General features: G+C 51.2%; 2 long non-coding RNA genes across 2 annotated transcripts; one reads left to right on the top strand and one right to left on the bottom strand.

Moving 5' to 3' along the window:
* Nucleotides 1-4,297: 4,297 nt before the first annotated feature.
* On the top strand, nucleotides 4,298-6,392 carry LOC127552337 (uncharacterized). The gene is made up of 2 exons (XR_007951331.1): nucleotides 4,298-4,469; nucleotides 6,071-6,392. It is a non-coding gene; the product is annotated as an uncharacterized LOC127552337 (long non-coding RNA).
* A 1,016-nt stretch (nucleotides 6,393-7,408) lies between these two features.
* Nucleotides 7,409-8,876, bottom strand: LOC127552338 (uncharacterized). The gene is made up of 2 exons (XR_007951332.1): nucleotides 8,572-8,876; nucleotides 7,409-7,995 (listed from the first exon to the last, which is right to left on the bottom strand). It is a non-coding gene; the product is annotated as an uncharacterized LOC127552338 (long non-coding RNA).
* Nucleotides 8,877-11,465: the final 2,589 nt, after the last annotated feature.

Raw genomic sequence — 11,465 nt, forward strand, 5'->3', positions numbered from 1 at the left:
GTTAATATAGTGAAAGCAAACAACTTAGTGATAAGATCAGGGAACCAAGTGATGCGGTTGGTGACAGAGCAGAGAATTGTGGGAATCTCTCTTTGGTCGGCGCAGGTCCAACGTGAAAGAATTCACAAACCGGAAATATTGGACTGGCAAAAGGAAGTTTATCGTGGGCACTGCGGAAGCCAGCTTTTGCTGGGAAGATTGACTTCCAAGTGACAAAGTCCTAGCAGACAGATAAAGGTCCTAGCGCAGAAGTCCTGGCAGAGAAATAAAAAGGGGTTAACGCTGAGAAGAGAATGTCTTCTCAGCGGGCAGGGGTCCTGGCAGGCCGCTATGACGAGGAGAGAGAGGGGTTCCTTGGCAAGGCGTGATTCTGCAAAGAAATGAGCCCCAAATTGTCCTTTAATAGGAAATCTGAGACTGAAGTTTCAACTGAATGAGATTCTTTCAATGTTGTCACTGCCCTGTGATTCCCAGTAGAATGGGATCACTTAAGTTCCAGCCACTAGGAGTGGTCCTGGATTAATTTTCAGCCCAATAGAGGGTGCAACTACTCAATAGAAATATCAGGTCTGGATCTGCAGCTAAATGAGACCACTTAAGTGCCAGCTAAGTTGGGAGCGGTCCTGGCCAATCTTAATGAAACCACTTAACTGTCCCAAGGGTGAGTCTCTGTCAGAGGAAAGTCTCAGGGCTCACCCCAAAAGTCAAGGAGGACAGTTTCAGGGTCCCCCGTCATCAGGAACTCTGATCAACATAAGACCGAGTCTTATTCCAAAGGAACAGTGGAGAAAACTGCTTCCGCCTTCCTGATAGGAAGGTGAAGGTCTCAGGCAGTGGACTCGACCAATGTGGAATTAAAAAAAAATTAACTATACATGTTCGTAATGGGGGAGGGTTGTTTTAATTTCATTTTTCATTATTTCAGCTAATTTCATTAATTAATATCTCCTTATTTCTTTTTGTTTTTATTTCATTCTCAAGTGGTTGAGGTGAGAGGAGAGTGGATTTTTTGGTTGATTGAAAAAATACATATCATTAAAAGAAATCTTGTATTAAAGAGCTACCCTAGCTAGATACAAGATTTTTTTAAATTAAATCTTGTATCTAGCTAGGGTAGCTCTTTAATTGTGTTTAGAGAGGGCACAGGAATAAGCCTGTGAGCCTTCTTGGAATCATTTAATTACCTGAGGTTTCCTTCCCAGCTAGATGCCACCTGGGGGCATGAAAAACTGTTGTTTTATTTTATGATTATAATTCTGTACCCGCCCCACAAGCAGAACCTTAAACTGAATTTGTGGTTTCTCTTTCAAAGAGTTTATTGATGCACTTGGTGTGGCTAATGATAGCAAAGATCTGCAAGTACTGCTGGCAAACATATTTAGCAGCAAGCGGGGTCGTAGGAGGTTTTTTTCCTCAAGTCAATTTACTTATTTTTAACACACATTGCTTCATGAATCAGGTTTGGAGAGAAAAATCAGAGCAAATGGGGAAAACCATACGAGAGAGAAAAAAAAAAAACAGAAAAAAAAAGTGAACGCAGCATGTGTTGGTTGACATTCGGTCTCCTTAGATCTCGTTCTGGATGCAGATGGCATTTTCTGTCCCAAAGTCTGTAGGGATTGCTTTGAAAACTGAACCACTGAGAGGATCCGAGTGTTTCATAGTTGATCATGGCCAGAGACAGATTTATTATATCCCCAAAATACGGTCCCAGGCTACACAGAAGCTCCTGGACCCTGAGTAACATTTTCAACAGGCTTTAAAGGTTTCAGTTAGTGGCCAGGATATAAATAAAGTGGGATTTTAAAGAGGGCAAAGGAGAGACATCCTGCCTCCAGCCAGCCCCAATGGGATCGTGTGGCCCGGTGCGGGGTCATTCCCTTCCACCCCTTTCTCTGGAGCAGTTATTCAAATGTGAATGGGCCGCCTCAGAGACATTCTGGTGGTCCCTCTCGCTGGAGGGTGACCAAGTGCTGGAGATGTGATCATGGATAGGAACGAGGAAAGGATGAGGGGGGAAGACCAAGGAGACAGCTGCCGTTTGCTCCCTGGTCTTATCACCATTCAAATTTTCCATCTTTGCCTATTCGATTGGGTTTTTAATTTGCAGCTCCAGAAAAGAGACATTTAAGGGGAAATGGGAGAGTTTTGTAGAGAAATCATTAAAGAGATAGAATTTCAAACATCACCCACAAATCCTCAAAGGCATATGTTGTAACTTCTCTCTCTGGGCAAATAATTTCCCAATGAAAGTCCTTCCTCAAAGGAATTTGTGACCAAAGAACTAGAGATCATTATTGATCATAAAATAGATAATTTTGATTATATTAAGTTAAAAAGTTTTTGTACAAATAAAACTAATGGGGGCAGCTAGGTGGAGCAGTGGATAGAGCACCAGCCCTGAAGTCAGGAGGACTTGAATTCTAATCTAGCCTCAGACACTTAACATTTTCTAGCTGTATGACCCTGGGCAAGTCACTTAACTCCAATTGCCTTCGGGTGGGGGGTGGGATGGGGGGAGGAGGGGAAATAAAAACTAATGCAGACAAAATTAGAAGGGAAGCATAAACTGGGAAAACATTTTTATAGTCAAAGGTTCTGGTAAAGGCCTCATTTCTAAAATATATAGAGAATTGACTGTAATTTATAAGAAAGCAAGCCATTCTCCAATTGATAAATGGTCAAAGGATATGAACAGACAATTCTCAGACGAAGAAATTGAAACTATTTATAGACATATGAAAATATGCTCCAAATCATTATTACTCAGAGAAATGCAAATTAAGACAACTCTGAGATATCACTACACACCTGTCAGATTGGCTAGAATGACAGAGAAAGATAATGCAGAATGTTGGAGGGGATGTGGGAAAACAGGGACACTGATACATTGTTGGTGGAATTGTGAACACATCCAGCCATTCTGGAGAGCAATCTGGAACTATGCTCAAAAAGCTATCAAACTGTGCATACCCTTTGATCCAGCAGTGTTTCTATTGGGCTTATACCCCAAAGAAATACTAAAGAAGGGAAAGGGACCTGTATGTGCCAAAATGTTTGTGGCAGCCCTGTTTGTAGTGGCTAGAAACTGGAAAATGAATGGATGCCCATCAATGGGAGAATGGCTGGGTAAATTGTGGTATATGAATGTTATGGAATATTATTGTTCTGTAAGGAATGACCAGCGGGAGGATTTCAGAAAGATGGAGAGACTGACATGAACTGATGCTGAGTGAAACGAGCAGGGCCAGGAGATCATTATACATATAGCAACAAAAATACTATGTGATGATCAATTCTGATGGACCTGGCTATTTTCAGCAATGAGATCAACCAAACCAGCTCCAATGAAGCAGTAATGAACGGAACCATCCCAGAGAGAGAATTATGGGAAATGTATGGAAATGTATGGGAAAGCTGTGGGAGGTGGAACACAACATAGCACTCTCACTCTGTTGTTGTTTGCTTGCATTTTGTTTTCTTTTTCATTTTATTTTCTTCCTTCTTGATCTGATTTTTCTCATGTGGGAAGATAACTGTATAAATATGTACACACACATTGCATTTAACATACACTTTAGCATATTTAACATGTATGGGACTGCCTGCCATCTGGGGGAGGGGGTGGGAGGAAGGAGGGGAAAAGTTGAAACAGAAGGCTTGCAAGGGTCAGTGTTGAAAAATGACCCATGCAGATGTTCTGTCAATAAAAAGCTTTAATTAAAAAAAAAAAAAAGTCCTTCCTCAGCACCAATTCTTAGAGCAGTTACTATGCAGCTTAATTACTATTCAATGCTGGGTGATCTTGTTTGCTTGTATTTGCTAGAAGGGTCTGTCACATATCTTTTGAGGCTGGAGAAGGGAAATCGAGGGCTCACTCAGGGGAGTGAGGGCGTTGCCAGGGCTGGGGGTCAGTTGGCACAATCTGGGTTGAGGGAAGGAGGACAAGAAGCAGGGGGTTGCCCCTGGACTTAAGGGGGCATGTGTGTGGGGGAGATGAGGTCGGAGGTGATGAGGGTTCAGACTGAGCTCCCCCCCAGGAAAGCTGGGGCTAAGATGACTCTTCTTGGGCCTGTCTCTGTGGATTAGATCTGGGGGCCATAAGGAGAGGACTAAGGGAGGCCTTTTAAGGGAGAATGGGGAAGGCGCTGGGATGTTCCCAGAAGGCCTCAGGAGCAGCCTGGGATTGGTTGGGGGGGGGGGGCTTGCAGCCTCATTAAGACTGGGCTGGTCGGCCAGAGGCCTTTTCCCATCCACGCCTCAGGTCGTAGTTCCAGGAATGAAGGGACGGGTGCAAAGGGCAGGCGGCCTTTCTGGCTCTGGGCCCGGCCCCGATGGCTTGCACAGTGGCAGCTGCAGCTCGTGGAAGGGCCCTGAGGTTGGGTGAGCGGGAATGACGGAGGATCCCGAGGGGGTTACGGGGCTCCCAGAACAGGTCTATCTCTACGTGTGTGTCATAAATTGCCAAGGTGAATATATAATTTATGATTATTATTGAGAGAGTGAGCATGACAAAGCGGACGGAGGGCAGGCTTGAAGTTAGGAAAACTTGGGTTCGAGGACTTCCCGTGGTGTATTCTTGGAAAAGTCCCTTACCCCTCTTATATCCCAGGGAATTGTTCCAGCCTTTCCGTGCTCCGCAAAGGCAGTCCCCCACGGAGACCAGGAGGGGCTGGGGGGGGAAGAGGGGAAAGTTGGAACAGAAGGTTTCCAGTGTCCCAAGGAGAGCCACCGTACTGTTACATCGCACCGCTGAAGAGCCAGGTCGCTTACAAAGTGATTACCTCCCGATATCAATAAATGTTCAATTAAAATGTGGCACGAAATAGGCCACAGCGCGCCGGGCTTAGGGTCGGGAAGGCCTGGGTCCAGGTGTCACTTTGGTCACTCATTGGCCCAGACTTTTGTCCCGAGCTGTAGACGAGCAGTCCCGGAAAAGGGCATTTTCACACCGAGGAAACCACAGGCTGTTGATCTATCACCATCAATTTAATTTATTTACAACTTAACAAATAAATGGCACGTTTGAGCATCAGTGGCGCTGGAAAACGGACCGCGCCCTTGCCCCCTGCATGGACGCAGGCCCTGCCCCTCAGCCCCACATCCCTGGCTCCGGCTACTCTGGGCTTGCTTGTTCGTGTCGACAGAGCTTCTATGGTGCCCAGGTCCCAAGTCCGTCACTTTCTGGGTTCTTGCTATTTTATTGCTTTGAACAGAGGGAGTCTCCGTTGCTTCTTCATTCATTCCTCCGTTTATGGTTGCGGGAATGAGATTATGGGTCCAAAGGGCAGGCCCACTTTCTGGCTTTCGGTCAGGGCTCAGCGTTGTTCCCAGAAGGGCTGCGCCAGCTCGGGCTTTCCAGTGCCCCCGACACAGGAGACCCCGTTCTGGCAAAAGCTCATGAAATGCTCCCCCAAAAATGGATAATGGGGAGGAACGTGGGACATCTGCAATCTCTCTCACACCCACACACATCACACCCACACCCACACACATCACACACTCACACACATCACATACACATCACACACTCACTCACACACATACACACACTCACACATCACACACACACACACATCACACCCACACCCACACACATCACACACTCACACTCACACACTCGCACTCTCACCCACACTCACACACTCACACATCACACACACTCACACACATCACATACACATCACACACATCACACACTCACACATCACACACACTCACACACACATCACACACAACTCACACATACACACACTCACACTCACACACTCGCACTCTCACTCACCCACACTCACACATCACACACACTCACACACATCACATACACATCACACACACACTCACACACACTCACACATCACACACACACATCACACACATGATAACCTTCTGAAAACTATTTTTAACAATTATACTTTTAAAAGCTAACTGTAGTAGCCACAAAACCCATAATGATGAGGATGGTGATATTGTCTTTGTCTGTATAACTCTACAGTTTACAGAGATGGTTATTATCTCATCTGAGCTTCCCAGGCCCACGAGGCAGCGTATGATTATATCCATTTCACAGATGGAGAACCTGGGGCTCAGAGCGCAGAACCTGGCTAATAAACATCAGAAGCAAAGCCTCCAGAGCGTGAGCCCCGCCAAAGATGGAAGACAGCATCATCTACAAGGGGCCTTGTGGTTTTTGACTTAGGAGTTACCAGAAGTGTCTTCTGGGTAGACGTTCAATCATTCAAATGGCTAAAGATGAAGTTTAAAAACGTCATTGATTTTTAAATTTGTTATCACTTAAATCCTGCCCCCCATCACTTTCCGCTTGTCATCGCCAGAAAGCCACTTCACATCCCGAAGCTTGTTTTAAAGATGGGAAAAAATAATGCACCTGATGAGTACACGGAATAATTGTGGTAATGTATGCACTGTCCCACACCTGTGCATAGGTATGGGTGGAGGTCAAATGAGTATTTATTAAGCTCTTACTGTGTGCTCTGTGCAAGTTTATAAAGACAAAAGCCAAAGCTCCTGGAAAACTTACTTTTTAGCAGGAGGAGATCACCTGGGCTTAGAGAAGGTGTACAAGATGAGTGCAAGGTGATTTGGGGAGGGGCTGGCAGGTGCACATGGGGAAGGCTCCAGAATCTGAAATGTTTGGGACAGGGGCTGGGGGGAGGGGAGGCAGGGGCTGACGGCCCCTTGGCTACTGCTCAAGGCAGGAGGCCACGGGGCCCAGGGAGGCCGTAGCCGGACCAAGGACGACTCCAAGGCTGTGGGGCTGTTCCAGCTCCCATTTCCGTTTTCCCCATCAGGGTTAATGAATCTGGGTGTGGTTGGCTGCCAGAATAGAGAGATTGGAAATCAGCTCTTTCTGTGAAAAAACCAGAAGCCCAAGGCCCTGGGGCCTGCAATGTGCACTTGGGGAAGAGACCAGAGAAAGGAGGAGTAAATGTGAGGACTCCAGTATTCTCCTTCTGCTAACCCTTCCTCCCTCCTGACACCTGCTGCAGAGGAGTCTGGGAAATCTGGCTCCAAACAAACCCTTCCACCTCAGGCAGGGAGTGGGAAGACCGGCAGAATTCGGTGTTTATCGTGCAGCCATCGATAAGGCGATCTGTGGGCAAATCAGGTCCCGTAGCCTTGAGATCTCCTCGGCATCAGGGGCTGGTGAAGTAAGCTGGGCTTTGAGCCAGGAAGCCTGGGTTCAGACCTGCCACAGGCACTATGTGATCGGGGCAAAAAGGAGTTTAGGCTGCTTCACGTCTTCCTCAGTGATTTAAATAAAAGTTTAGGCAGATTTGTAAATACACAGAGCTGGGAAAGAGTCACACCAGGTGATGGAATCAGAATCCAAAAAAGATCTGGATAGTTAAGGAAAGTGGAGTGAAGCTAATGAAATGCAGTTCAGTAAGGATAAATGTCTTTTATTTGGGTTAAAAAAGCCATCATGACAAGTACAAGATTGGGGAAAGGTGTCTGAAAAAGAACTGGGGGTTTTAGTGGACCTCAAGCTCAGTAATGATTAAAAAAAAATCTAATGAGATCTCAGGCTCAAGAGGCAGTTGGAGGCCTTCAAGCCCAATCTGGAGGGTGGATCCTCAGGTTTGTTCTAATGGGGGATTCCTCTCTGAGAAGGGGTGGGCTCGGCAGAGATTCTAGGACTCCACAGCTCTCTGACTTTGTTTCCTCATCTGTGACGTAAAGAGGCAGTGGTCTCTGCTGAGGGGGAAGACCCGGGAAGGCGAGGTCCGTCCTGCCCGGTTCTGGGGGCCGTGGGGCCTTTGGGGTTCACTGCTGAGCACGCGGAGAGATCTGCTCTCCCAGAGATCCCAGGCCACGGCTGGCCGGGGAGGGAGCTTTTTCCAGGAGGATCCTTGGGAGAGGAGGAGGAGGAGGAGGACTGCAGCAGCTGTTTGGAGGACGGCGGGATCTCCTTCCCGAGCCTGGGGACCCAGAGGCATTCTGGGAAGGGTTCTCCATCAAAGGCTGGAGCTGCTGGGATTAGAAAGAACCTTAGAGATCAGCGCTCCCGCTTCTCAGACGGGAAGCCCAGGGCCCCCGGGCTGAACTAGCTGCGTCCCCTCCCGAGTTCTAATCTCCTGCCCCCACACTGCCCGTGGTACAGCGCCGAGAGCGCCGCGGCTGGCCTCTGGGTCTCCCGGCTCTCCCTCCCCGCCGGCCCCGTGCCATGCCGCCCGCCCTGCCCTCGGGGAGTGTCCCTCAAGCTTCCCGGGCCCGGCGTCCCAGGGAGGGCGCTGCCCCAGGGAGGGCGCTGCCCCCGGCGTCCCAGGGACGGCGCTGCCCCCGGCGTCCCAGGGAAGGCGCTGCCCCGGGGAGGGCGAGGCCCCGGGGAGGGCGCTGCCCCCGGCATCCCAGGGAGGGAGCTGCCCCCGGCACCCCAGGGAGGGCGCTGCCCCAGGGAGGGCACTCTTAACCACGGGTTAAGAGTGACGCTCTCACGGTGGCATTTTCGGGACCAAGGAGGGGACGGGGGAAGGGAGGCGCCCCTGGCCGGAGGGTCTCCGACACCAGCTCCGCCCCTCGCAGCCGTCTGCCCCCTCCCTGGCTTACTGTGGTGTGGGGGAGGGGAGACCATGCTAGGGCCTCACGTGGCCTAGTCCCTCGCGGCCACGCATTCACGGTTCAGCGGCCCGGCGAGGCTGAGCGGAGCGGATGGCGGAGCCCTTGGGGGGACAGGCTGGGAGATAGTGTCAGCCACGGCTGACCGAGCGGTGACCGCGGGCCCATCACAGAGCCAATTAGCACCCGCAGAAAGGGCGGGCGGCCCCTAACGGCTTCTGGGGGGGGCGCCGCGTGCAAGGGCCATGTCAGGCCGCGTTAGTGCCGGCGGGGATGAGTGCGGCTGCGGAGGCCGAGCGTGCCGGCTGGGAGGGGGCGGGCAGCGCGGGCCTCGGGGTGGGGGTGGGGCTGCAAAAGTGTGCCAGAGCACGTGGGGGCGGGGGCGGGGCCGCGGGCTGTAGTGAGTGTGTGTACACCTGTCTAATAAGCGTGCACCAGAGCACGTGGGGGGCCCTGTCCCCTGCAGGCTGTTGGTTAGCGGGTGTGCATGCATACACCCCCATGTGCAATAAGCGTGTGCCAGAGCACCCTTGCACGGGGATCCGTAGCGGTTTCTTGTTAGTGTGTGGGGATACACATGTGCATGTGCATATATCCCCCATCTGGGTGCGTGCACATGGGCACACATCTCACGGCGCGCACTGGTGGGCTGAGGAGCCTCCGTGGGCACTCTGGTCCCTGGCCCACATGCATAACTGTGTGACATAGCCACGTGTGACCACGCATGTGCTCCCAACAGCATGTTTAGCGCACCCAGACCCCGCGGGAATCCCCGGTGCGCCCCGTGCGCCTGCGCGAAAGGCTTTGCCGAGGCTGCCCCGGGTGTGAGCTGTGAGCGAGTCCCGCCGAGCTTAATGGGCTTCTGGTGCGAGTGTGTGTGTGTTTGTCGCTGTGTTACCCGCCGGTCGGTCCAATAGCTCCGTGTGAAGCTGGAAAGAAATGGGCCGTACAGGGAACGTCCCACAAAGAGTCAGACGGGGCTGGCTGAGCCACGGGGGAGGGTGTTCAGCGGGGATGCGGCACTGACTCGGGTGGGCAGTTTCCCTGTCCCCGGGCTGCCCTGGGTGGTCCCTGGTCAGAAAGCTTCCGCCCTTAGGAAAAGTCCTATCAGCAGCCTGTGCTTTGGAACCCGGAGCCAGTTAAATTTTGCGGACAGTTTTAGTCAGTAGTCAGCGTTTGTTAAGCGCTTACCGCGTTCCTGGTGTAGGGGTGGAGCTTTGGGCCTGGAGTCAAACCCAGCCTCACGCGGGCTGTGTGATCCTGGCCAAGCCACTTACCCCTGCTGGCCTCAGTTTCCCCAGCTGTAAAAACGAGATGGAAAAGGAAATGGCCAAACCCTCCGGCATCTTTGCTAAGAGAGCCCCAGATGGGGTCAGGAGGAGCCAGACGCGACTGCCACAGCCGTGATGTTCCTGGCGCTGGGCTGAGCTCTGCCCTCAAAAAGCTTCCGGTCTAGTGGGGAAGAGAAGCTAAAAGGGGGGGAGGGATAAAGTCTAGAATGTGGGTTTTTCCCAGATTTTCATTCATAACAGGCTCGTGGAGCACAGAGAAGGAAAAGGTCTCCATCAGAGCCATTGTGCCTTCATCTGGGGGGGGGGGGAATAAAGTCTAGAATGTGGGTTTTTCCCAGATTTTCATTCATAACAGGCCCGTGGAGCACAGAGAAGGAAAGGGTCTCCATCAGAGCCATTGTGCCTTCATCTCCAGCCGGGGTGGGGGGGAGAGAATGAGGACAACAGGTAGGAAAGTAGAAGGACCGAGACATGGCCTCCAACAGGCCAGTCCCGTCTGCAGCAGGGAAGGGATTATTTGGGGATGACGTCGCTTTGGGTTCTTGTCTCGTTTGGATACAGGTGTTGGGAAGGAAATGCAGGGTAGGGGGAAGGGGGGTCCCTGTGGGTGGGAATGTGGGGGGACAGATTCAGTCTGGATTTGGGGGGTAGCTTCCTAGATCCCCGGATTCTGGGGTATCAGATAGAGAACACCTTCTAAGGAAACTAGCCCAGGTTCGAATGGGCTCAGGACACTATTCCCACCATACTCATGTATAATTAATCTTCCTAAAACCGTGATGTCTGAGTGTGAAAACTGTGTGTTGTGTAATTCTGCATGCCAGTGAGCGAGCGCTTCTACAGCTGGAGCTGGAGGGCTTCGGGCTGTGTGTGCAGCTGGGATTGCTTGGGAGATTCCGGGCAGGTGTCGGAGCCCAGACTAGCATTTTCACCTTATAATTGGAGGGGGCGGAAGCCCAGAGAGGAAGGGACCCACCCCAGTTTTCCCAGCTGGGCGGGGCTGGCCGGCCAGGAGGAGGAAAAGTCACTGAGGGGGAGGCCGGCCTGGAGTTAGGCTCTAAGCAGGGCAAAGCACTAGGGATGCCAAGAAAGGCGGAGACCTGGTCCCTGCCCTCAGGGAGCTTACTGTCTGAAGGTCCAGGGGTGAGTGTGTGTGTCTTGATTGCGTTTATTTTTGTGTAGCTTCGCGAAGGAGGTGGAGCTAGTGAGTTCCCGACCCCTGGTGATCTCTAGGAGGCTGGAGGACCACTCGTTGGGGCGCTTCCTTCCCAAAGCGCTCATCCCTGACGCCTGCTGTGCGCCAGCACTCTGAACCTGAAAGGAGGATTCTTGCAAGGAAGGAGCTGAGTCCGTGGGATTGAGGAGATGTCCGCTTTAGCTGCCAGTTCTCTAAGAAAAGTGCCTCTGAGAAAGCTGCCCGGGCCCAGGCAAGGAGACAAGACTCGGAAGGAGACAATAAAGGATTTGGACTTTAACTCCTGGCTGCTCCTGTGGTGATCCCTGAACTGAAATGAAGGCTGCCCCAGAGACCCCCAGGAAAACGGAACCAGAACTTCACAGAGCCCTCTTTCTTCCTCCCTTCAGAGATCTGGG

The sequence above is a fragment of the Antechinus flavipes genome, chromosome 2 (assembly GCF_016432865.1).
Source record: "Antechinus flavipes isolate AdamAnt ecotype Samford, QLD, Australia chromosome 2, AdamAnt_v2, whole genome shotgun sequence".
Classification (NCBI taxonomy): Eukaryota; Metazoa; Chordata; class Mammalia; order Dasyuromorphia; family Dasyuridae; genus Antechinus; species Antechinus flavipes.